We start from the raw sequence: 26,019 nt of genomic DNA on the forward strand, positions 1-26,019 counted from the left end.
TGGCGTTCTGCTCCTCTCTTCCACAAGCTGCTGGGACACTTCCAGGCTACAAGGCAAATATTTTGAAGGTTTTGAAGAGTACAGAGAAGGGACTTGATGGGCCACCAAGCCTAGTTTCCTGCAACTACAGATAAGAATATTATCTTCCTTCATATACTTCCTATGTAAATTTACTAACACGGAGCTTTCCAAAGTGATGGCATTCCCTCCTCCTGGGGGTTATGCGCTGTTACATATAAACAACAGGGTAAATGACAGCTGTTGCTTGTTCTCCTGTAAGCACTTCATAAAATTTACATGAACAGAAGAAACCTGTTTGCTGCTGCTCAGATCTAGATGCTTTCTTCAACAGCCTCAACATCAGATAGAGATGGGCAGAGCTACAGAGCTTCAGTGCCACGTTTGCCCTCACTACCTGTGGGAGCTGTGCCTGAGGAAATGCTAACACGTCCCCTGCGAACACAGGGCTTCCAACATTGGCGTGGTTTGGACCTTCACTCCAGAGAAGCCTTGCCACGTCGCAGGTATCACCAACGTCAAGAAAGATTGGATATTAAGGAATAACAGTAGCTCCATCCTGAGCTCAGTGTCCGTTTGCAAGGGCACGGAGCAGCCCAGCAGTGACATAAGGTGGCACAGCAAAGTGACAGGGAAAAGCTGGCGAAGAAAAGCAGCATCTGGAAGAGCTGCAATTAACATACACCAAGGGATCATTTACTCTTGAGATTTGTTTATTTTTGCTGGATTTTGGATGGGGATGCAGAAAATGCATTAAACACAACTGTCTTTCATCTGAATGTGTGCCTGTGAACACGTAGCATGCCTGGAAATACACAGCACACAAATGAGAAATCCTCCCACGACGCACAGAAAAGCGGGCAAGAAACTAAGATACAGCCACAGTGGCCCAGGGTGTGTTGGTGTGCTCTGCTCACCAGCTGCTTCTGGGCAAACGCAAGAGACTGGGAGGGCTACGCACCAGATAGACCACGCAGCTGAGTGCTGGGCAGAGCGAGCCGAGGCCATGGCCACCTAGCAGTGAGCAGAAAAGTCAGGGTGGAAGATGAATATGGACATAAAATATTGGGAAAATATCCATCCAGGTTCACAAACTGAAAACCAGTCTCATGTCACTTGCCCAGTTCTGTTCTCACTTATCCACAGGCCTGGCTTTACCAGCAGTAGCAGGGCAGGTCTAATACAGTTACACAGGGATCTTGACAGAAATACCACCAGCCATCATAGGGGAGCTGCAGCAGCACTGAGCTTAACGAGGCTCATGACCATTGCAAGGTGAACTCTAAAAATGGATTATTTTTTCCCTTAAGGCAGCAGGGATGAGGTCTGCTCCAGATTTCTGATCGCACCACACACCTGAAGGACAAAAGGATCCGAGCAACAGTGCCTTAAACCGTAATAATGACAATTAATTTCCAGACCCCAGATACAAGAGACAGCAGAGTTTTAATTAAAAAGTTTGAAAAAGACGCAGGTAGAAGGAGAGATTTATGACCTGGTTTCTGTTCTGCAGAGGAACCGAGCATCTGCAGCACCCGCTAAAGTGGGAGGGATTTATGGGTGCCCAGCACCTGTGAACGTGAGGCCATATTTGTCTTGTCTGCTCTGCAGATGGGGAGGAAGCCATGGAAATAATACTTTTCACTTGGAAATCTATTGCCTTTTAGTGGGAGCTCTCACTCCCTTCCTATCCCTTAGGTATTGGTTGTTTTTCTCTGCTGATATCCCCACAAGATTCAGAACAGAGAGGGATGGGAAAGGTTTATTCTGCATCCCTTCGGGTTGCCAGTGGCACCTCTCCTGCCCTGTAGGGGGGCAGCCAGCTGTGCGACGGGCTGCGCTGCGCAGCCCTTCTGCCCACGAGAGGCAGCCTTGCTTGGCAGGGCTCTCCTTGCTCCCCCACGTCACCCCCACCCAGCAGGGACGCGCTTGTGCTGCCCCTTGGTAGCTGTGATATCCTCACAGCCCCCACGGCTCACCCTGCTCTCACAGGCACCACGTGGTGCCCTCAACCTGTGAGCCACACCACAGGCCGACCCCGTCACAGCTCCTCTCCTCCTTTTCAAGCTGGAGAGAAAGAGGAGAGAAGCCAAGAGGCGAGTGACCCCAATGCAGCTGACTATCTCCCTCTTGGCTGGCCCCTTTGTGGCCCAGGGCCCTCGTTACATCTCCGAGTACTCACAGGTTTAATGAACACTGCCTGGTAGCTCGCTGGCCCTCATCCCCTCCCTCGCGTTTGGATTCACACTTCATTAACCAAGAAATGTTTTTCCTTGGGGGTTTGTACTTCTTCCTCCCTTGACCCCAGCTTTCTACTCATTTTCAATCTACTTCATGCCTGGCCCTGGGAAAAAAAAAATGAAGCAATTATGACCTGGATCAGCAGCCAGGAGAGGAATCGGTGTGGGAGATGAGATGCCCTCAGGTCTGGCGGCTAATGACTGCCTCTGGGTGATGAAAGGAGCCCCACGGCTCAGAGGGAGCTGACATCCGTCCCAGCACACCCTCCGAGCTGCCCCGCTCAGGAGCCGGGAGGTGCAGGGGGCCGGGGGCACTGCGGGGCCGCGGCCGTGCTGAGGCACGAGGAAACAAACCCAGGCTCAGCCAAAGCTGCCTGCAGCAAGAGCCAGGCACAGGGCGATGCTGCTGCCCCACGGCCACGCTCCCCTTGTCCTTCCCACTGGAGGCAGGCAAGGATTTGCTTCTGACACTGCTGCAGCAGCCAACGCTCTGTGCCTCCGTTTTCCCCCTACAAGCACCAAAGAAGACATCTGTGCCTGCTCTGGGACACTCTGCCTCTTTGCAGCACAGTTCATCAGGGACAGGAGCCATCTGCCCGTGCCCCTACCCGGAGCCACACACACGGACGCTGCCCCGCGGGAGCCAGCTGCTGACATGAAGCAGTGCTCTGGGCCCTGCTCAGACCATAAATCCACAGCAGCAGCAGGGCAAGGCCAGGCATGGCGGACACAGCCCCAGCCCCTCACTGCATGCACCAGGAGCCGGGCACACTCTCAAGAGGGATGCCGCCTTTTCTGGCGCTTGAAGACAAGGCGGTTTGCCACGCACCTCGACAGGGAGGAATTAATCATTTTTAATTTCTTTGGACTTGCACAGAGACCTTGTTCCCACCCCCCAAACACACCATGGGTGGTTCTTCTGCAACAAGCAGGGTGGAGGGAAGGGGGGAGTTCCTTATTTATTTACTTCCCTGTGGAAAGACCTCAGCTGTTATCGCTTAGCAATGCAAGTCTGCATTATTCAGAGGGGAGACTCGGTGCTGGGGCACCCTCCCCACGTGGCTGGCAGCAGCAAGGAGGAGCCATGGCTCCCTGCGGCCTTCTCCTGTACTGTACAGCAATAAATCTTTCTGCCTGTGGTTCTGACATTTGCCTACACAGGAAAGACAAAGCCACCCACTGCGAACAAGGTCTGCTCATTACTGCTGCTCTTTTAAACCTGTTTGGTTTTCTTTTTTTTTTTAAAAAAAAAAAAAAAGCTCCCTCATAGACCACTCTGGCATCATCAGGGGCCCAGAGATTAGCATGTGAATCTGGGCTTTCCCAAAGTCTAAGGAATTTAAAGTTTTGAAGCAGTGACACACGCACTGAGACCCTGCAGGGTGCGGCCTGTGGAGGCAGAGGTCTCCTCCACCGGGCTGCGGGGCCCACGCACGCACGGCCGGCAGCACGTGGAAGGGTGAGGTGGTGGCCAGGGCCCGGCGCTCCTTGCCCCTCAGCACCATGCGTGACGATGGAGCAGCAGGGCAGGATGCAGCCCTACAAACCCGCCTGGTCCAATCATGAGTCCACAAGCCACATTTCTGTGTCTCTTTGGACTTGATTTTTTTTCCATCTTGCCCCGTCACACACATTTCCCATTCAGAAGGGGTTATGAGCAATCTCAGCAGGCCCGAGCCCACAAAGGAGGAAATCCTCAGCAGCTCTGGGAGGCCACAGCCCCTGCCCCAGCTGGGTCTTGCCCCTTGGGTCCATTTCTGCACCCAGAGAAAGCTGTTCACTGGCGGGCAGCTTTGCAGGAGGGAAAACAAAAAGCTAACCCCCAAACCACACCTTGGTCTACAACCACAGAAAGGGCAGCAGCTCTTGCTGCCTCCAGAAACCATATTCCTGCCTCCAGAAACACACAGCCTGGCCCAAACCGATGAGCACAAAGCAGAGGAGCTTCAGCAACTGCGCTGGAATTCTCCACAGCTTGCTGTATCCCTCCTACAGGTGGGTGGTTTCCTCTCTGTTGTTGGGCTAAATCACATTTCAACTTTCCAAAGGCAGGACCTGCTATTTAACATCGCCTTAATCTGCCCCCTCTCAACACTCCTCTCTGTCAGCTTTGCAAGAAGTAATTATTAAACATTCATTTAATCTTGGGGAAAGCTAAAGGCAGTGAATTTATTCACCAAGGAGACACACACACCATGCGCCCTGGCCTTTGCTGAACTGCAGCTGTGCCACAGGCTGCCGCCTGCCTTTGGAGAGCTTCCAGAGGCGCCTGGCATCCTCCAGGCACAGCTTGAGCACACCCTGGAAAGTGGATACTGAGCAAAAGTGGGTGCCCAGTCAGGGTCCCCCTCTTCTCTCTACCACTAGTTACACTGTCACTAAACCATGTTACAATTAAACCCCTCTAACGGCAGATGAGGTTACAGTTAATGAAGAATTTGAGAGCAGAGCTCATTTAGCCATGCTGAGAAGCTGCCCTCACACAGGCACAACACCGCAGATGAAAGGAGCATCACATTCAAAAATAAACTCCCATATCACAAAAGTGCTCATGCATATGATGACAGGACACAAAGGACACATGAGGAGGTGCATCTCCTTCCCTTGGCTGCTAATTCAGACAGATGAGCACAAGCCTGCAGGGCTAGCTCAAATATTTGAGAGCCAGTAATTGAAGGCAGGTGTCTATGCTAGTTTTCTTGCTGTTGACTTGTAAATATAAGGCTGCTACAAGAAAAGTGGTCAGCTTTCTCTACTACCTTCTCCTTCTTTCCCCAGTAAGCAGCTATAGCTACAGAAGGCAAAAGCTTCCTGCACGAAGGTATACTTGCTTATACCACTTCTATGCTTCTCCCTTGTTGAAATGAACAAGCCTCACTTACCTTTGCCAGCTTTGCAAGCTACAGAGCTACATCATCTACCAGCTCTTAGAAAACCTTGTCTAGGGCTTGGCTCACAGACCCCTCCAAGAGAAACAACCACATACCTGCAACGGGTAGGGGCTTACAAAGTGTGTTCCTCAGGTTTTCTGCCCCAGCTGTTAGTTGGGCCTGCTTCTGGCTAGGATCAGGCTGAAGGCTTATTACAAACTGAGAAGTCTCAGAAGAAGAAATAAAAACTCAGGATTTTATTGTATTTTTTGCATAAAATGTAACTAGAAAAAAAGGCCCTCAAAACCACAGCCTAAGAGAAAGAGGTCTGCTTAATAAAGCTTTGCCTGATGGGAAAAGCTGCCCCAGCTGCATAAAGGTGGCTTTCAGGCACTCATTCCTGTTTGGTGGGGGGAGAGCACTGTAAGGGCTGGGAGCAGGATGAGCAGGGGTTGTCCCTAAGACATTCTGTGGGCTTTTTTTTTTTCTTCTTCTTCTTTTTTAAACATAATTGTCAGCTCTGACCTTGCACTGGATTCCACCTAATTCCTTGCATATGAAAGCAAACCGCAGAACAACTGATGTGAATTTGCCACACAGCGTTATCTTCATCTGCTTGTGTCCCTGCCTGCTAGAGGCAGTACACAGCCTTGGCAGATGTTGTCCTGCGATGGTTTTGTGGTCCTCTGTGGTTTCTTTTCCCCTCCAGCTGCCTGAGGGGAAGGAGCACGTTTCTCTTCCTTTTTGGCTGTAGCAGAAGCGGAGGCGAACGTGACTCCTCTGCCTGGCACTGCTCTCCTCTGCAGCCTCCTGTGACGGGCTCTGCCTCACTGACAGCAGATGTGAGGACACTACTGCCAGCCTGCATGAGGCACACTAGAGGCACAGGCTGATCACCACCACAGCAGATGATTTCTGTGACCTATGAGAGCCATCAGCTGTTAGGGACGTAAAGCAAGCAGGTGAGTTTTAAACAAAGATCTGTCATTTGGAAGGTTCAGACTAACGTCTGCAGCTCTACCAGGTAAGATAAAATTTATTATTAAAAATAAAATTAAAAGGTTCATCAGCTCTCGTCTCCTCTCTATGCTCCTACATGCCAGGGCACAAACAGGACTCGGCTGTAGCGCTGCTCTGCTAGTCTGGGGTAAGGAGGTGCCTTGGCCACTCCGGGCATCTTTTCACAGCACTCCATTTCTTCCTCAGCCCATGTTCACCTCTCTGTGCAAAGCACTTCACAGTGGAAAGCTCTACCAGAAATCACACTGCCCTAGGGGAAGGAAGCAATGGTAGCATGTATCTGTGGCACCTTCGCTCCAGCTCACGCTGAGGAGCACCATCTTGTCGTGCTTTCTAGCCAGCAGAGGAAATTAGATACTAAATGTGCTCTCATGCATGCCAACAATTTCCCTGCTTTGAGTCCCATTTCATGTATAAAGACCAGAGAGGTGTCAAGCGATTAGTAGCACCTTAGATTTGTATAATTAAACCAAGTCTCCAGAAAGCTGTCTGATGCAATGTCTGTAAGGAAACCGGACACGGTGAATCCTGAGCCTCTTGGAACTGCTTTGTTTCGCCTGGAGACTTCCTTACTGAAGGCTTCGTGAGGGAACAGGGGGAGCACTGCCAGCCAGCGCTCAGCTTCCAGTGCCTTAAACAGAAGTGATGTGGCCGTCGGGAGGGTGTCAGCTCCTATTGGGGCCATCTACAGAGCCGGGACAGGAGGCAAGGAGATGCCTGGGAGCACCAGTGCAGGATGGAGAGTGCCGCAGGACTTCAAGTTCAGGACCCAGAGCATCCTGCAAGGGCACAGTGTTTTTTCTCATTCCAACACAACAGATGATTAAGGAGCACCAGGCTGAGACTCTTAGGCTGCCTGCAGCTGGAAACAAACCTTTTGCAGAGGCTCATGTCTACATTCAGCCCACAAGAGCAGAAGCCAAGTGAGTACAGCCACGATGGCAGCAGCAGTGTTTAAGCCATACTGAAAGCTTGCTACCGGGTCTCTTTCAAGCAATACTTCTTCCCATTTCTACCCTTGTCATTAAGATGGGCCACTCGCTCGCTTCATTCATAGCCATCCCAGACCTTTGACTTTCCAGTAACTGCTGGGTGGGCTCAGAGAGCAAGCAGAGCTGAAAGCCAGTGCCTCTGAGCTCTGTAGGACACGGGCTCCAGAAAAAGCAAAAAGAACCAAAACCACTTCACAATTTGCCTTTTTAAAAGTCATTTCTATGACAAAGCTTGTTTCACCCTCAAGAGTCTCCAAGTCCACTAAAAATAGTGCTGATGTTGATAATACTTCAATCTGACGGGCTGTTTGCATGCTTCCTGAAACACAGCCTAACCAAAGTGACACCGTACTGTTGGTCATTTGGGACAGGCAGCTTATTCTGTGCTTTTAAAAATCTGCGTTATGAAGTAAAAGCTCCATGCAAACAAAGCCAAAACAGTAGATATCGGGGTTGGCATAGTAGTGGTGGGTTTTGGTTTGCTTGTTTTTAAAGAGAAATGAGGTTGTTTTTCCCTTCCAAGACAGAGGAATGGCAAGTGTTAAAAACAGACAGTTCTTCAAGATACCCCAAAGCATCTGTGTTGTAAGGAATGCCACTGGGATTATATCTGCACAACCAGGCCAAACTAAATTTGGTTAGTTAGCAACTCAGGCACAGGTTAAAAAAGGGGCGGGGGGGAAGAGTTACAGCCTTTTCTCAGAAAAAGAAATTAAACATACCAGTCTTCATCTATTTAAGATTCTTGGGATTCTTCCTGGTCTTTCTTTGGGAAATACCCTGTGATAACTTTGACTGAGAAAGGATGGGGACATCAGAATCCGGCCTCTCCCCCTGCAATGGGATCTGCGTCTTTTGTCCTGTGTGCAGCTCTTGGCACCCGGAGGGGTCTGCTTCAGGGCAGCCGTCTGGCCGCTCAGGCTAACTATAGCACAGGAACTACCATTATCAACATTTGCATTCCCCAAATTCCTTTGCAGATCTCCTCTGGGATAATATCATAGTTATTCTTTGTTTGCAAATATAGATACTTTACCGGACTAATTAGCTGGGAACTGCGTTTAAATTGATGCCACATGACATGATTTGAGTTTTTTTAAACAGTCATGTTATGAAAAAGTGACCTTGGCTCCGTAAGCCTGGGGCACGAATGATTTGTGTTCAGCAGATAGAAGGAAGGAAAAAGGTTAAATGCAAATCAAACCAAGAGCTTACAGAGAGTAACAGGTTACAGTGAAACTGCTTCCACAGACGGCCCCTTATGTGGCTCCATTGTACAGGTGGAGACACAGAGGCCCACAGAGATCAGTGCTGGAATTAACTCCAATTAGCTGGAATTAACTTCACAGTTACTAACGTGCTCAGGCCAGCCCTCGTTCTAAAAAGTGATAAAAATATTTTTAAAACCTTCTATAAATAATATGCCGTGTTTTCTTTGATTGGAGAGTACAGACTGTGATAATCTTCTAGCAGCTCAGGTGCTGCTCCTGCATGATTGCCTTCCCCTGCAACATGTGTGATTAAGGCCTGAGCAAGGATGGGTTTTACTGGGGTAATTTCTAAATTAAGCCCTTAAGTATCCGACTAATTTTGAATTCACCAGGAGTTAAGCACCTGCTTAGCTCTAAGTACCTGCTTAAACAGGTAGCTGAAGTGGGGCTTGGTGCAGGCTGATCCTGGCCGTGCTGGGAAGGTTCAGGCTGAGCAGGGAACCTCTGCCTGCGTGGCAAAACCACAGCGGTTCAGCAACACGTTGAAAGCAAAGCCCGCTGCCAACAATTTACGTTTGCTCGAAAAGGTGTTTTCATCCCACCGGAGGGCTGCCGCATCGCCTTGCAATTTCTGAGACTGACAGACTGCCAGTGTAAAAGGCCCTCGGCCGCTCAGGAACAATTAATTGGTGACACTGACAATTATGCTGGGATTGATCACCTCCCTTTTCAGGTTCATTCAGACTCCAGCAATAATGATAGCACACCATGCTCTCTGGTTATGACAGGACTTGATTTGTGGTCTTTACAGAAATTAATTGGAGTTCAAATCAACAGTCTCAGAAGCTAAGTTCATAATATCTACAAAGATGTGGCAAAAATCTCCACTACAGCATTTCTGTTTCATGCCAGTTTGCAAGTTGAAGGTGTTTTTGTTTGTTTGTTTGTTTGTTTTTTAGTGGCAATATTAATGGGAAATGCTCTTTTCGGAAGGAAGGCAAAAATACGTGTACCTGTGCTGAAGACCTCAGTAGCACAATGGGATATTTAAGATCTGTATGCCTAAAAAAAGTTGGGCAACATCACCTGTAGGCCAGAAGTACTGGAAGTGAACAGTGGCCAAGCTGAATATTGCCAAGTTTGAATCAGAGGGTATAAACAGTTCCATTTTAAAAGCTTTTTCCTTCCAAACTCTCCTCTCTGGTATTGTGTAAACGGTGAGCCTGAAGCAACAGCAAGGCAGCCTGGACAAGACTTGTGTGGTGGCTGCTGAGCGCACCGTGACATTGGGAAAGCTCCGGCTGAGGGCTCCGCAAGGCAGCGGTCGTCTTTCTGTTGTGTCCTTGTGCAGCTCCAGATAATGAGTGGGTTTCCACGCTCCTATGGTAAGAGCAATAACATTAACGATACACTCGTGTGTTGATGCTGAAAACAAGGGAGCAGATCACTGAAGCCATCTTTGTGCAGAGAAGGGAGGGACCAACCCAACAAGTCAAAAGCCCAACTTTTTACTCCTCGCTGCCAGCTGGGGTCCTGTGACCATCGCAGAGGTTTTGTGCCTCAGTTTCTCCTCATGTTATCACTCGTGCCACAGAGCCAGTAGAGGGGAGACCATCCCTCAGTGCCTTGCCTTGCTTGAGGTATGCAACTGCAGTTAGGGACAGCTGTTGAAACAGAGAATCCAAAGACCAAAAGCAAAAGGATCCGTGTGACCCTTCCTGCTCAGTCCGGTTATACCCATGTCCTAGGAACAACAGGCCCCTCTCCTCCTGCTCCTGTTACTCACCTGGGGACACCACCACCTAAACGAGCCATGCCCAAAGGAAGCTGTTTCTGCTCTTGGGTTAGCGACCCATCAGCTTTACTCTGCTCGTGATTCATTCCAGAGGCTGTTACCTGCTTCCCCGATAAAGCCCCGTTCGCTATTTCTGCGAGCGGTGCAATGCAGGCCACGACAAACTCATAACTCAGTCCAAATCTGAGCAATACATCACTGCTTAAACAGCACGGTCTAAGAACAAAATGGAAACAGTGTGATTTTCATGGTGAAGGACTAACGTGGCACCGTGGAGTTTGTAGGTACCTGCTGTAGCAATCACAGGAAATATCATACGACGTAAACTGATAAAATGAATAAACCAGAAGCCCTGGGCTTTTCTGTATAAGCCATTGTGCTGTATTTAATGTACTTGCTGCTTCCAGCTTTATCAGGTGTCCTAGACTGTAAAAAGCTGTAAAAAAGATTGGAACTCTCCCTAAGACTACTGTGGTGCCTCTTTGTCCAAATTACAGGTTTTTATACGCAGTTTCTAGATTGTGGTCTTTTATGTTAGGCAAATTTTAATTTAGAAGAAGTTGAGATGATTGATTCTGGATTCAAAACATTATTTTCTTTGAAATTTATCATATTTCAAGCTAAAGACTTAGGCTTAGAGAAAAAAATCACAGGCAGATAATTAAGAAGCAACCGAACCCACCAAATGCTGCAGTACACCCAACTAACGATGACTGAATGTGACCCTGTAAGGAGAGAGGGGAAGATTCAATCTAAAAGATTCAGGACCTGGTTTTCCTCCCTCCTTCCCACCACCAGTTTCATTGATCTTACTACCTGAGTGGCTATAATAAAAACCACTGTCTCCCTCAACCTTCCCATATAATTTCAAGTTATTCTAGAAATTAAAGCGAGAAACAGATGTATAGAAATTTGGTAAATTCTGCATTATATGCAGACTAATTCACCCCTCCAAGTCTTCAAAGGGACTGGGGTGGCCTATGAGCTTGGCTCCCCTCCTCCATTGTGCTTGACAGAAAATTGGGGATACAAACAAGGTACACAGTGAACCTTGCGGAGCAAGTGGGAGAAAGCATGAATAATTTCCGTATGTATAATCACCACTCTGAAGTCAGCGCTATACACTTCATATAACATGTGCATTCCAGCTGTAATGTGCGTTTGCAGTGTAGCTCACCCACCTGAAATACAGACAGGAAATAAGGTTTTTCCAGTGTCTGAGTGTAACAAGATAAAGCAGCTGAGCTTAACCCTACCTACACCGACACCATGGCGGGAGGAAGCCCAGAGGGCCGTTCACATGCTTAAGGCATCTCGCTGAATCAGGAGCTGGAGTGAATCTTGCTGATGGGCGGTGTTTTTATCTTCTGGCAGGGGAGTAAAATTGCTGGTCTGGGGCCAGCCTCTGATCGTGGCACGGCTGTTATGTTCAAACAGGATGACAGCCTCATTGTTACCAGGGACGGCAGCTCTGGAGGGAAGGCACGAACATGGAAGGAAGGAGTATTTCGGGATCAGCCCACACGCAGCTGTGAACGGACTCCCCCGCCTGGAGCCAGCTGAGGGCACGGAGGAGCTGTCTGGGCTGCTGCACGCTGCCGCTGCATACCGCACGCAGCTCTTTGGAGACTATTCTAGTGAAAATTAACAAAAAATGGAGCCCAACAGGCCGGAAACACGAGAATCACAATGGCCAGGCCTGCCTGAGGAAACTCGCCTTGACGTTTTGGCCACAAAGAGGGAAGCAGCTCGGGTGGTGTGGGCACCTAGGCAGGCACCTGGAGCTGAAACTACAGCCCAGTTTCCCATTCACAAGGAAAAGCTCTGTAAAGAAGGGTATTGAGGGAATGCTACAGACCTTACACCTGGTAGCATGACACACCATGTTCCTGGAAGCCATGAAAAAGAAGTTGATGTCAATTTCCTAAGTCCTTGTCACTCAGCAAGCACTTAGGATTTCCAGTTTGCTTTACAACCATGACCATATGCATCCTTACAGGGGAACAGGGCAGTAGCATCTTTCTCTTTTCCAGAGGACAACATCAAAACACGGCTATTCTGTAGCAGAACAGAAGATTTTAAGCCTGCCTCACAGCCATACCTCAGGGCTGCTTGGCCTCACATCTCGAATGGAGAATGTGATCAGCTTTAGTCTTTTGACAACAGATAGTCTTTTGACAGAAAAATTCTCATGAAACATATCCATGATGCTTAAAGGAATACACAACAAGCTGTCCTGACAACCAGCTCCGCGGGCTACACAGAGCTAATCCTGAGCCTGTAGAAAGCTCCAGACTCAGAGCATCAGAGTCACTGCCAGAAAGTCTAAAGTTTATTTAGTTTCAAAAAATTTTGTTAAGCCAAGGAATGTAAACAGATGAAGCTCACAGCCTCAACACCAGGAGACCTCCTGTGTGAGCAGGACTCAATGCAAACTAAGGGATTTAACCTGTGAACGCTCTCCGGCACAGCACTTGCAAAGACAGCAAGGCCATGAACCCTGTGGGGGACTACACGTAGGAAGAAGAATGTTTATAGTGTTTGTAGGATTTGCAGGACTGGACTCCAGCAATGCATGCAACCTTTTAACTTCAAAGCTGTTCTGGTGCCCTGACATTTGTTAAGCAGGGAAGCTGGCCTGGCACCCCCTGAGGCTCTTGAGATGGAGCAAGGATAGATGTGATCCTGAACACTGCAGCTACCCGGGGCGATGCTCTGCCTCTGGGAAAAGCTTCCTCCAGCAGCCCTCTGCTGTGCGAGGCAGTACGCAGGACTGCCCTCTGACCTGCCACGTTTCACCGAGATGGTGGTGGTTTCCTCCTGCACCCTCTGTACTGACTTACCCTTGAGACTCAGGGAGAGGATCTCCTCCCGGCCCATTCAGGAGGGCTCGTGTCATGCACAAGCACTTGGTTGTGAGAGCAGGTCTCAGCACACCTCTGGTCCTCAGTGCAGCCTGCTGTCCCCCCACCGCTGCTGCCTGTGCAGGGGTTGATAGCGATACAAAGTGACTTGCTGCAGGCTGCAGCAGGAACCAGCGTCCAGGCTGCGGTTTCCAGGCTTTTTGGCTTCTTCCGAGATGGCTTCCCTCACTTCGCACAGTCCTCACTTAGGATCCATATTCCTCCCTTTACAAAAGAGGCTCAGAAGTCTTAGGACTCCGCTGAGTTATTATGCAGTAATTCCGGCAGCATCTTTCAGGATGTACTAAATTAAACCGTTAACTGTACCTCCGAAATTCGTCTTCTTGAAAGACCGTTTCTACCTCATATCATTTATTAATCTCAGCTGCACTGAATTATTAAACTGAAATTCTCAATTACTCCCATCACTAAAAATACCAGTGTGGCTTTTAGACCCACATTTCTACTTTTTACTGTAATGCATTCTTCATTTTAATTACTGGCACCACATTTCCAAAGGCCAGTGTCTTATCTTTGCAGGATATTTGTCAACCCAAAAAAAGGGTGACGAGTGAGTAAGTCATTAGGTGTGACAAGCAGTGAAGTCCTGAAGGAGAAGGATGTGGAAAAAAATCACATTATCTAGGCAAACCAAAGACATGTCAAAGCAAAGGAACAGGAGGAAACATCAGCTGTGTCTGCCGCCGCAGGTGTGTGTGGCTCAAGACACTTCTTGTACTCATCACCAGACAGCGACTTAATAGAGATCTTTCCACAGAGGGAAAATAATTTTTTTGTAAGTAAAAGTCGAGCAGGGAAACAAGAAGAGATTTACAGGATAAGTTTTTTGCCTACAAAGATAAGAAGGGCTCCCCAGGTAGTACTCTTAAATGAAGAAATTAAGAACGTTTCTTATCAAACCTATAAAATGCATAAACAACAACCCTAGCCCAAAGTAAGCCTCCTCTGGCCGATGGCACCTACCAGTGAAGTACCACAATCCTCTGACTGCCATTGCCTTTTCTTGATTTAAGAATATCACGAAATTCCCATCCCCCAGGCCAGCTCATGATCTACTTGGTGGAGGCCCACCACGTGGACTCCTCCGCACTTGTACACCTCCCCCTAGAGGAACTGACTCGGGAATGATAAAAGAGTTTCATCTGCATGAACCCCTCTCTGAGCACCCTACTGAGCTGCCAGCGGCTCGGGGCAGATAGGAGGGTCTCCTTAGGGAGCAAAGGGCTGGTTGTGCCATGGGGGTGCCAGCTGTGGTAGCTTTTCTCTGACCAGCAGAGACACTTGAAACGAAGACCCACTTGTACACTCTAAGGAAGGGCCCAACAAAACAGTGGCGTGTGCGAACTGCAGGACTGCAGTCTTTACCCTGGTTGTTAGCTCACGCTGAAGCCTTTAATGCCACACTTTCATTTTGGCTACCTAGGCCAGCTACCTGCATCAAAATCACTCCTCTGCCTTGCTGTGTGGACACACCTGCGTGCCAGCTGTGACACCTCCTCGGTTTGTGATATGGGCATCGCCTCACAGGAGAGCTGGCTTTGGGTTCTCTAATGTAATTCCTGCCAGCCAGTGATCAAGAGTAAGGATCTCCAGGCGTCAGTTGGACTGTGTATGTAATGCCCAGTACATTTCCTAGAGTCAAATGCAGTAAATGGGCTTTCTTCCTCTGGGAACACCGATGTATCCAGTCATCATCTCTTTAAATTCACCTGCACCGAGTAGAACAAGAGTCATTCTTTCTTCTGTATAGTTCCTTTCTTATTTGTGTGCTTTCAGTTTCACTACTTGTAAAAATACCGGGACCAGCGACGACTTCAGCAAGCAGAGATAAAGTAGAAAATGCAAGGGAAGGCTCAGGAGACCACACTGGATTTTTTCCTTACAAGATAAATAATGTATTACATTATACCTCTCATTCCCCTTCCAACCTTCTTAATAAGAAGAGACAAACACAAGCCCAGCTGCACACAACCAACATCTGACAAGGTCAAAAACTTTTAACCCACAGCATATGTGGTTGTAGTAAAGGTGCTATGAGAAGTAGTTTTCTGGGACCTTTACCATCAGATGGATCCTCTGGAGATAATTTATATGAAGGTCCTGGTAGTTTTTCAAGTTAATCTAGTGCCAGCTGGAAAGGCAGGAGTAACCACTCCGGAGGCTGAGCTTCTATCTACAGAGCAGGCGTAGCACAGGGTGGGAAATACAACTTTCTGTTGTGCCACTCCCCACCAACGAGCTTCAGTTTTGACCTAGGACCCACCACCTGCAGGCATGAGCACAGATTTTAAACCTTTGACTGTCTGGAGTTACTGGATCTCCGCAGCCATCTATGCCCTTCAAGGGCAGGACTGGATGTTTCATTAACTCGCCTTACCTGTTGCCTTGTTCATTTAGAGACTGAATTTTGATAAACAGACATAATCATCTTTCCCTGAAGTGTTTCCCAGAGTAATTCTAGCCTACAGTCAAGAGGGAGAAAATGTAAATTCTTGAGATCTGCTTCTGGCTCTTCTCTTTGGGGGAAAAGAACATGGAGAAAAGAAAGGGATCTTGTCCCACCTACACAGAGAGTTCCCTGTGCCCACCCATACAACGACACTACACCAGGAGACTGCCAGTCTGCATGAGGTTTGACATCAGCATCACGCTGCAGAGCCAGCTCTGAATACCCGCAGAAACACCGTCTGTGGCTGGGGCAGATGTGCCTCCTACACGTCTGGTACCCTTGTGCTCACTACAGCCATGTGCTTTTATGCTCTGCTCTCTTCTTCAGTCTCTGCTTTTCTACATAGTTCTGATGGAAACGTCAGCTTGCTTCTCATTTTAAACAGGAACAAGGAAAATAAAAACACAGCAAGCATATGAACAAGAAAAATGTCTGCAAAGACCCAAACTGCAGCTGAATTTTCAAGGGCCATCAACTTATAATTCAATATAGAAAAATTCCTTTTTGCAATTCATAATACTACTCAAGAAGGTGAATTTCATTTTTATTAATAAAAAAAGGCTCTTAATGTTTATACATGCATTAACTATCCCCCCATTTTTAACAGTCACTATTGAACCATAGGAGCAGAGGGACTATGTCATCTTCCAAACTTTGCTTCTGGGGCAACAAAACTAACTGGGCCCTTAATCTAACCTGGTTGATCAACTCTTTTCTCTTTTTATTTTACATCCCATGGCTTTCTAAAGCCTCCTCTTTCATTCTGTGCTGCTGGTTTTAGAGCCCCACTGCAGTCTTTAGAAGTGGTTCTCTGCTATTCAGTGCAATTGGCTTTTGAATGAAACATGAGGTTCTTTAGCACCTCAGGAGGCTGAGCATGCTTTAGCAGCCCAGACCCAGCCTCAGCACAAGGACTGCCCTTTAATTCCACTTAAATAAATTCAGTGTTGTTGGTTTTGCCCCTGCTCAGAAAGGAGCTTAGTGGGAAAGTCAAAACAGATCTCAGCCAAAGGGAAAAAATAATAAAGCAAGCCCATAAATTAAGTCAAGCAAGTGTATCCTAGGAACAAGAAAGAGCTCATGCAGACGAGGCAAACCATGCCATGCATAGAAAGAAAATCCCCACTGCTAGTCCCCCCTCATGCCATTCCAAAGAAGCAAATCTCTATGTGAAGTGTTTGTGAGCATGCTGGAAACAGAGGGGCCCTGGAAAAATAATTAAGAAATAAATTCCACCATTCGGTGGCATTTGTTCCAAAGGAGACAAAGTGTCTTTTGTCAAACTCTCCCACCAGAAGCCTTACAGAGTTTGAACTGCATCCACAGCCTCCACTGGTATTAAACCTAAAGTGAGATCTTATTGTTTGCCTTTCCTTTTGCTACTTGAAATCCAAAAAGATTTAAAAATATCTGACTAATCAACTAGGAATGAGCTGCATTTTTCCCAGGATATGAATCAACTTTATTATCGTTAAAAAAATCTGTTAGCATTGTTACGGCAAGAAGAGTACCCCAGAATGTAAGAGGAGCTAAGGTGCATAAACATGGTGAAGAGATTAGTCCTAGACTCTAATAATAAGCCCCTGATCATTCATCACATAAAGTATTATCAAGTCTATAGTAGTGTTTACTAACTAGCACTTATTAGGTAAGGATGGGATTTTTAGAAGGAATTAAGCCCCTTCCAAAAATCCCTTCCAACTCTGGAGGATTTGGAAATCTAGCTAACATAACCTCTGACAAAATCCCCCGCTAAGCACCCTCATGTTTACTTTCTTCCCTCTGAAACTCTGAGAAGTCAACACAGCCCAATCGTGCTGTTTTACGCATGGGGGGAGAGGATGTGTGGTGAAGGACACAGCAAAGAACCAAACCCAGGCTGATTTACAGACCTGGTGAGGGCAGGAAGAGGGGGACTTCCCAGCCATCGCTTCAGCACAGGTCCCAGGGAAAAAGGTCATATCACTGGAAGCTTTTGGTCCTTCCTTTCACGGAGGGAGGCTGGTGAGTGAAGTGCAAGATACCTGCAAAGTCTCCTTTGCAGCCAAAATCACTGTCTCAGCATCTATCTCATCCATCAGCTGAGGATGCGTTGTCATCATCATCTTGCCTTCCCTCCTGGGAGGGAGAAATGGGAGGGAAAGGCTGAGCTCTGTAAGCAAAACAAAGTAGAGAATGGGAAAGAGCTGAGAGACCAATTAAGCACTGCACAAATGTAGGCTCCCTGCATGGCAGCTGACCTACAAAGGATATCCAGCGCAGACAAAGGGCTGCAAATTGAACTGATAGAGCAACCAGATGCAAAAGCAATGCAACCTCAAGCTGTGTTAAGGGGGGCAGATTACCCTCACATTAACTCTGCTATAAAGATATGATTAATGGCACAGAAACCAGAGCAGGTACGCTGGCATAAACACTCAGAGACCTGATTCAGCCCCACTGTCTCACCTGTGCTCACCAGTATGTGTTTGCAGCACAGCAAGTGCAAATGGGGGAGGCGGCTGCCAGAATATTTCTTGCCCTGTTTGCAGTTACACAGCTGGGTGGAGCTGGACACAAGCCCTCCCCAAGAAGGACAGAAATCCAGCTCACCTGCCACCCCATGGGGAGACACAGCCTAAGTAGGCCACTGCTGCCTTGTAAGCACCGGGGGATGTTTTGCTCCTTCTCCTCCCACAAACATCCCTGCTTTGCCCTGCTGGAAGCAGGCGGCAGGTAAAGGCCTCGGAGCTGCCCCACGGGCTGGGAAGGGGTGAAGGGGACCTTTTGCACGTGGGTGTGGAAGCTCCCACCTCCGTGCTTGGCTTGGCCCAGCGAGCACCGAAGCGTGTCCCCAGACAGACGCATCACAGTGAGCGAAAGGAGCTCTTTTAAGTATAATGAGCTCTTAAAGGCTATCACTGGAGCTGTAATCTAAGTTCGGACAACTAATTTTTCAACCCATTACATTGGCAATACCACGCTTTCCACCCCCCCCCCCCCCCAATAAGAAACGCTTCCACCCCACTCTGCCTCTCAAGAGAGGCTGGTGGGAAAGACGTGCCTGCTGAGACCGCTCACTTCCACGGGACCTGCAATAAAAATGCCACAACTAGAGACCGTGCGGACGGAGCGGTCTCAGGAACAGGAAATTTGAGGAGATAAATATGCAAAAATACTAGAGATGCAGCCAAGGCAGCAGTTTCAGGAGGAAAACAATACAGAGTAACGTAATTTCCCCCTGTAGCTGCAAGTCATTCAGCAACCTTGAATTAAGCTCACACCTCCGCTGTCTCTCCACGGCCTCATGAGAGATGAACGAAATCCTTTATCAGCAGCACTGAAAAAACCTCCAAACAGCGTAAATGTTAGAAGGCCCCAATTAAAGTCAGCGAGCTGGCAGCTGCCCCGCGATGATGAATGGGTTCACACATCATCCTGTGCCCCGGCTCAGCCATGCTGAGCTAATGTTTGAGAATTTCATAACCTGGGCAGCCCTTTTGCTTTCAAAGACACAGCCGTGGCTGTCCACTGATTTCTCCAAGAGGCAGGTAAAATGAGAGCTGGGTTTGCTCTTTCTCAAACACATCCTTAGGAATGGGGCACTGAGAAGGGACTACTGAATTGCTGTTGTAGGTAACATATTGTAAACTGAAGTAAAGAACAACTGGGCCTCCCTAGTACCGAGGAGGTTAAACAGGGAAATCTGCTTCCACCAACGAGCAGAACGAGCAACACAAGTGGGTGACGGGCTGCTAGGAAAGAACGCGGCATTACAGCTAGGGAGAATCCAGCAGGGGAAACCAAGTTGACACGCAGGCAGATGCAGAGGCAGACACACCATACATCAGCAGAAGCTTCCCGGAGCCCCCTTCCCAGCTTCAGCAGCCCTGGTGGACGGCAGCACCGCCAGGGCTCCTGCAGCAGGTGGACATGGAGCTGAGCCGTACGGCCACAGGCACATCCACACTCCTCATTGGGGCACGCAGGGAAAAGAAAATGGAAACTAGCAGGAGCAAGCAAAGCGCCAGTGAGGAGAGAGTCCCAATTAGCACGTGAAGAGAGCACTAGCCCGTGTCGTTCGTGCTATGAGTCTAGTTGCATTTTGTACCCTTGAAATCAATTTCTAACCCACAATGACAAATTCATTTGCTTGGTTTGATGCCTGACTTTAGAGTCACTGAAACATGCTGCTGACACAGCCTGGAGGCTGATGCCCCCACATTTAGCCACAAAACAGGCACCAACCCCCACCCTGCTGCAGAAAGTCCCATCAGCGACAGCCAGGTCTGGTACTCAGGGACTTTCAGGCCTCTGACTCTGCTGGGGTGGCTACCGAGAGCTGGTGAGCATCACCCTGAGTGCTGGTGGAAGGCAGGTAGCTCTGCCCCTGCTGTTCTGCTGGGTCTTTCCCCGGATGATTTGCAATCTTGATAGCACAGCTCAGATGCTGCTGACCAGCTCACCTTTCCTCAGCAAACCACCGAGCTCAGCTCAAACCCAAGGGATGCCCCAGTCCACTGCGAGTGAGCACACGGGGCTGTGCCACACGAAGCTTGGGCTGAGCGACCGCCATGCCGCGCGCAGCAGCCCTTGACTGCACGTGTGTATGTACACACTGGTATCTCTACAGCATGCTACTGCTGCAAAAAAGTGCCTATTGTATTCAATACTACTGTGTAGCCATTAAATGCGTGCATAGAAATGGTGCTAATTACTTTTCCATTCAGCAGTTATAGTCTCTGCTGCTGTAGAAAGTGCACTCAGTACAAAGCAATTCATGTTTAGAAAACAGAGCCGCTTCCAGGAACCTACTGCATTTTAATTACCATCTGTAGGTGTGTGGAATCCCCATTTTATAACAATGCTACCATCTCAGTTGCCTTTCCCACTCCTTTAACACAGAGGTTTTTACTGTTGGCCATGTCCTTTAATGGTTGTGCCAGTGCCCAGGTACACGCGGGTCGGGTGGTGGTAAGGGGAAGATGGAGGCCCCGTTCCAAGCCACACTGGGAAGAGCCTCTTGGGGGGCAACACTTTCAAGGCAGCTGGGGTAGAAATTCACCGCATCTCTTTAGCTGCAAGCCTTATTTCAGCCACTTTATGTGTACGTCCAATTGACGGGCAGCCCTGAAGCAGAAGCAACAGACAGTACCAAGAGCCCCAGGGCTAGCCAGCCATGCGCTTCCACAGCTCACACACGAGTTTCACATTTGAGAGTACACCTAATAAATCTACCCAACTGCTTTGTGCTAAATCTCATCTGGGACTAATCTTTTCACTTCTGTCAGACACGCTGCCCTTTCCCAGATGGATGTGTGCGTAGCTTCAAGGAAGGAGTTTCAGTAAATTCTTCCAATAGCTCCAATTTTTGCTTTCTGTGTGGCAAAGAGACCACCTCTCTGCCTCCCTCCCACCCGTTCAGAAGAAAACCTTTGACTGGAGACAAGAGGGTTAACAGAAACCTGCCCCGTGTGCTGGCTCAGCTTTATATCTGCATAGTACTGCTGAACGCACTTCATTTCCTAGCTCTGGCTTGAACCGTGACGGCTGGCACAGTACGACTCCACGCCAGAAAACAGCAAAAAGAAGAGGTGAAATATTCATAGAAGAGAATATATTACGTGTCTCGTGGAGAAAGCAGGCAGCACCGACAGCCTGTAGGAAAGAAAGCAGCCGGAGGCTCGTGAGCTCCGTCTCCCTTTGTGTGAGGTAACCGGGGCCGTTCCCCGCTCGGCCCTGTTGGCGGCAGCAGCCACACAGCTGTCTGAAGCGGAGGCGGCAGCTCCAGCCCTGCGCCCACAGGGCAGGGACTCTCGGAGCCATCCCGCACCTCGCACACAGGTGGGGAAGTGGCTGGAGTGACAGCACATGTGCCTGTCATCGGGCTGTCACTGGGAAAGGTATCTTCAGGGACGAGACGATAATAAAATCGCTCTCTGCAGCTCCCAGAACTGGTGTTTCTATCTGCCTCTTCCTTTGCCAGAGGTTTCACACTTGCTTGGGAAAATTCAGATCGTGCCACCTTTCCTGGTCACATATCAGGGTCAATTTACCACGGAAGCCAGCTCAATTACCTTTGTATTCCTTCTCAGCTTAGTGTCCAGTCAGTATCAGAAGGAAACCAACGCACACAGGCAGCAAAGTTTCTCCTCACTCAGCAAATGAAACGCGGCCCTGGTTTCACGCCTCAGTTACACACCTCTGTGTAGCTGTGAATAATAGACACACGAGCACGCTCCCTAGAAACAAATGGTCACGTCACATAAAAGTACACAAATGCTATTTTTGCACCCATAAGCCTGCTGCAAGCATTTTTAAACGGGACTGCTGGTTCAACAGTTGTGCCGAAGGCCCTCAGGGAGCTCAGGGCTCGGCTTTATGAAGGCACTGCACACAGCAGCCTCTCATGCGGCGACTTAACTTCCAGCGAACAGCCTGTGGCAGACGTTTGAAAGGGGAATAATCAGAAGGGACGTTTCCAATCCACAGCACTTGTGGCCAGGTTGCCTGTCGGCTGACACGGTGCCCAGCTCCTGCTGGCTGTCTCATGCCACAGAGCAGGGGTGGCCGAGGACGCGTACACGCTCCTCGGCTGCTGCAGTTTATTTTTGGCTTGTGTGGTTTCCTTTCTGCCTGCGTTGAAACAGATGGCTCTGGACTAGGAACGTGCCCCGTTCGGCAGTTGTCTTAGCACGAAGCTCTGGCAGGAGGGTTGAGGCAGCAGCATTTCAGCCTCGGCAGCTAAAACAGAGAGCAGTGGTTAGCTGGGGTCCGGGGAGCAGGCTCCATATCCAAAGCCCCGTCGCTGAACATTTCCTCCTTAGCTTTTAGTTGTTGGCTGTGCAGCAGTGCCCAACATCACAACCTGACTCCCAGAGCTTCCTTCCCTTTTGAGGGACAATCTCCAGCCGTAGGCAGTCCTACACCAGGTTTAGAGAACATTCACTTACCTCCAGAGGTAAGAGCCTGCTCAGCCCCAGCCGCAGGGATGGTGAGTGCCAACCAAACCCACCTTCGTTAGCCTAAACTAGCAACCTATGTCATTGCATTTTTCCTCTTGGAAATACTATAAAAATATATGGCTCAACATAAAAACAACCCCATAAAAAAAATCTGCAGCAAAAGAATAAGATAAAATAGGTAAAAAATATATTAAAGCCACTTGGAATAGCAGTTGCAGCGCTGTAGCCTCTTATTAAGGGGCTGGAAAGAGGAATGAGGGACAGCAGGCACATACCTATTCTTTACATCAGTGTCTGCCCAAGTAAGACCTTGAAATGTCAGACGAATATATTCTGAATTCTCACTTTATAAATATATCTCATTTCTTTTTCTCCTCTGCTCTTCATCTCCAGATCTCTGAAAAGTATGGGGCCAAACACAATTTTTTCTCACTTTTCATTCACTCTTGAGAATGTAGATTAGAATCAGGAAGCCAGGGAGACCTCAGGATGATTTTAATTGCCTGCAGTTTCTTTTGGAAAATAGGAGAATAGATATGCAAGATCCCCTATGAAAGGCAGATGGATGACTAAGGTCTACCTTATTACGAGCTGCCGCAGCACAAACGTGGCATGTGGCGGTGCTCATTTGAGTGTGCACACAATCTGACCACCTCCTCACAAAGACAGACAACGTTAGAGGCTCTTCACAGCCTGACAGCAAGTTCTTGGGATGAGACTGCGACGTGCATGCAGATACCCTGAAATGAATCAGGACTGGACAATGAGAAGGAAGGGGAGGAAGAAGGGCAAAATCCCAAATGATTAATTTCACAGATTCAGCAATCATGCTTGCACTCCCCAGATAACATACCTCTGACTTGGCCCGGAGGAATTTTCCCTGTGATACAGAGCCTTTGCCCTTTTCCTCACACCGTGTCTGCTAGAACAAGTTTCTTCTTACAAGCCAGATCCACATCTCACTGATGGCCAAAGGGATGCCGCAAACTCCTTTCAGATGAATCACAGGAAGAAGTCACTGCTAGCAGGCTCTCTCCCAGCAGCAGACAGGAGATACAGAGGTAACTCTCATTTCTCACTTTAAGTTGCCATCGTCTTAGGCAACCAACATGTTGTTCCTTGCCCCAAGGTTTGCTGGGATCTACAACGCCCCATTCCTTTAGGCTCTGGTTATCCCCTGCGCTGTTTGTGTTAGACTGACTGCTTGCTCCTGTCAGGTTTGCTGGGTTAGTTCTGTGTTTTGGTGTGCTGAGGAGGAGGAGCTGCCCAGTGGAGAAGTACGGAGAGAAAGCCAGAGTAGCTGAGACCCAAATTTGGCCGGTTGGCCCATATACCAGTCCCTACCAAAATTCCCACTGTGGTTATCACATAAAGCTTTTCCTTTCGGGGGACTTTTAGGCAGACAAAACATAGTATAAGAGCTCATTGCCTTCGTGACACCATAACTTCAGAAATAAAATCAGGCCCTTGATCAAGGGGCTGGTAGCTCGGCAGGCAGGAAAAGGGCACACGTGCTCAGAGGTGCTGTCTCAGCTGAGGATACCGCTTCTCCTTCAGATGCTGCTTTGCCAAGCAGATGAGGTCAATTGAATGGTTCTTCTCTTGGATTGCCAAGACAAAGTAATTACTCACTGTTTGATTTATAATTAAAAACGTTTTATAAATTCATGAAAGAGCAGTTTCACTGTTCTAAGAGTAAGTAGTTATATCGGGTCACGTTTAAGTTTTTAAAGAAAGCGGAATACCGTCGAAGATATTTGACAGCTCTGAAAGAGCAACGTGAAGAGTAAATTATATATGGACACTAATGGATTTACAGGAGACATTTAAGCCTCATGAAGCCTTTGCAATTCTTTAATGAGACTCTGGTCTCCTCCCAGTGGAGTCAGTGTTGAGAACACACCCACGTGCTGCTTTATCACGGCAAGCTGCACATGCAGGGGCTCTGGCAGGGAGGTACATGGTCGCTTGCTTTTATTCACCTGTTCAGTCTGACTTCTACAGCTTCAGTACATTTGTAGCTCTGCTGGGTCATCCAATGTTATGATGAATGATTCCTAAAAAACAGGACCTAGGAACCCAGGCCCTGGTCCTCAGCACAACTTCAGGGGCTCCTCAGGCGCTGTCATCCAAGCTGTGGAAACCAACTCCAACAGGTCACACGTCAGCAGCGTGCGGCGCTATTCACCCACCTCTTTACTGATATGAAGAACAACCACTGCCGGAGTGGGAATCCTGACAGCATTACAGAGCATCACTACGTAATGCAGTGTCCGAGTACTGACAGAAGGGATGTGATGTTACACTGCTCCGTAAACAGAAAGTAGCCTCAGGTGGGCTTGCTAAGGAGTCAACAGAAGTTTTTGGAAGACACATTACAGGGGAATATACAAGTATGTGGGAAAAGACTTCCCGGACTTCCACTGCTGGTGTTCATTATTCAAGGGGACCAGAGTGGATAAAAGTAATTTAAAACCCACATTTCTGTTTTAAACACTGGGTCATCTTTTTATTATTGTTTCTGCAAATTAAATAGGTAAAGCTTTTTAGACAGTATGGGTGCTAGGGTCTTTTGTATACCAACAAAGCCTGGCAACCATCTTTTCAAAGCACTAATTAAAAAGACAAATGCCTTGTCCCTTTCCTATTTGTATTCTATGAACCACTACATACATTATAATGCAAACCATACTAAATAACACCTATACCACCTGTATTGTTTCTATACTGTCTCAGCTTCTTACAAGCAACAGGACTCCAAAGCCCGTGAAAGCCATCACTCCCCCACTGCAATACGTGGGAGACCATTTTAGCTGTTCTGCATCGGAGCTGCGGTAGGACAAGGGCAGCTGCCACATTCAGGGATGGGAAACACCTTCTGCACCACTCACGACCACCAAATGTTTGTGTAAAGACACCTTTCTTAAACCAAGCCAGCTTCCAGCACAGGGATGAAAGCTTTTAGTTTGTATCACAGGCGTGCGTAAAAAATCCAAAAGTGAGGAGGAAAGACCGAGATGGCCACGACTGTCTGCACCAGAGACATGTCGAGGAGATCCAAGGAGACAAGCAGGACCACGAAGGCCCTGGCATGCCCTCGGGGACACTGCTACCCCTGCAGAGCTGCCCACCTCGCAGCACAGCGAAACATTTCCCCGCGCTGGGGATGTCAGGCTGGCTGGGATTCACTCCCGCTGCCCGACAGAAGTGACCCGCGAGAAGTGGCTGACAAGCAGTCATTTCATCGCCTCGTGAAAGACGGCCCTATTCCGCGCCGCTCCCGTCTGGTTTTCTGCTGGAACAAGAATGTGCTCTTCGAAATTTTGAGTTCAGCATTTTGGAAAGCTGCCTCTGCCGACACAAGGCTGGAAGAAAAATGAATTATTGCACAAAGACGGCGTCTTTGTCTATTTCTACAGTATTAAGGGAAAAACGCAGGGACTCAACCAGATGACTGCCTGAAAGTGCATTTTCTACAATATTCAGGACCCTGATAGATTTCCAGCACACAGACGTGACCAAGCTGTGCTTCTGCATCAAATGTCAGCCTATTTGA

At 48.3% G+C, this 26,019-nt stretch overlaps 1 long non-coding RNA gene across 1 annotated transcript in view; it reads right to left on the reverse strand.

Annotated features, from left to right (window-relative positions):
- Window positions 1-1,397: 1,397 nt before the first annotated feature.
- LOC310900073 overlaps window positions 1,398-26,019 on the reverse strand; it is a 67,259-nt gene continuing 42,637 nt past the window's right edge. Inside the window, exons 6-7 of the long non-coding RNA XR_014584803.1 lie at window positions 5,245-17,671; window positions 1,398-2,362 (exon numbers count right to left, since the gene is read on the reverse strand). This is a non-coding gene — a long non-coding RNA (uncharacterized lncRNA). The remainder of the gene's footprint in view (window positions 2,363-5,244; window positions 17,672-26,019) is intronic.

Source organism: Anser anser, assembly GCF_964211835.1.
Source record: "Anser anser genome assembly, chromosome: 5".
Lineage (NCBI taxonomy): Eukaryota > Metazoa > Chordata > Aves > Anseriformes > Anatidae > Anser > Anser anser.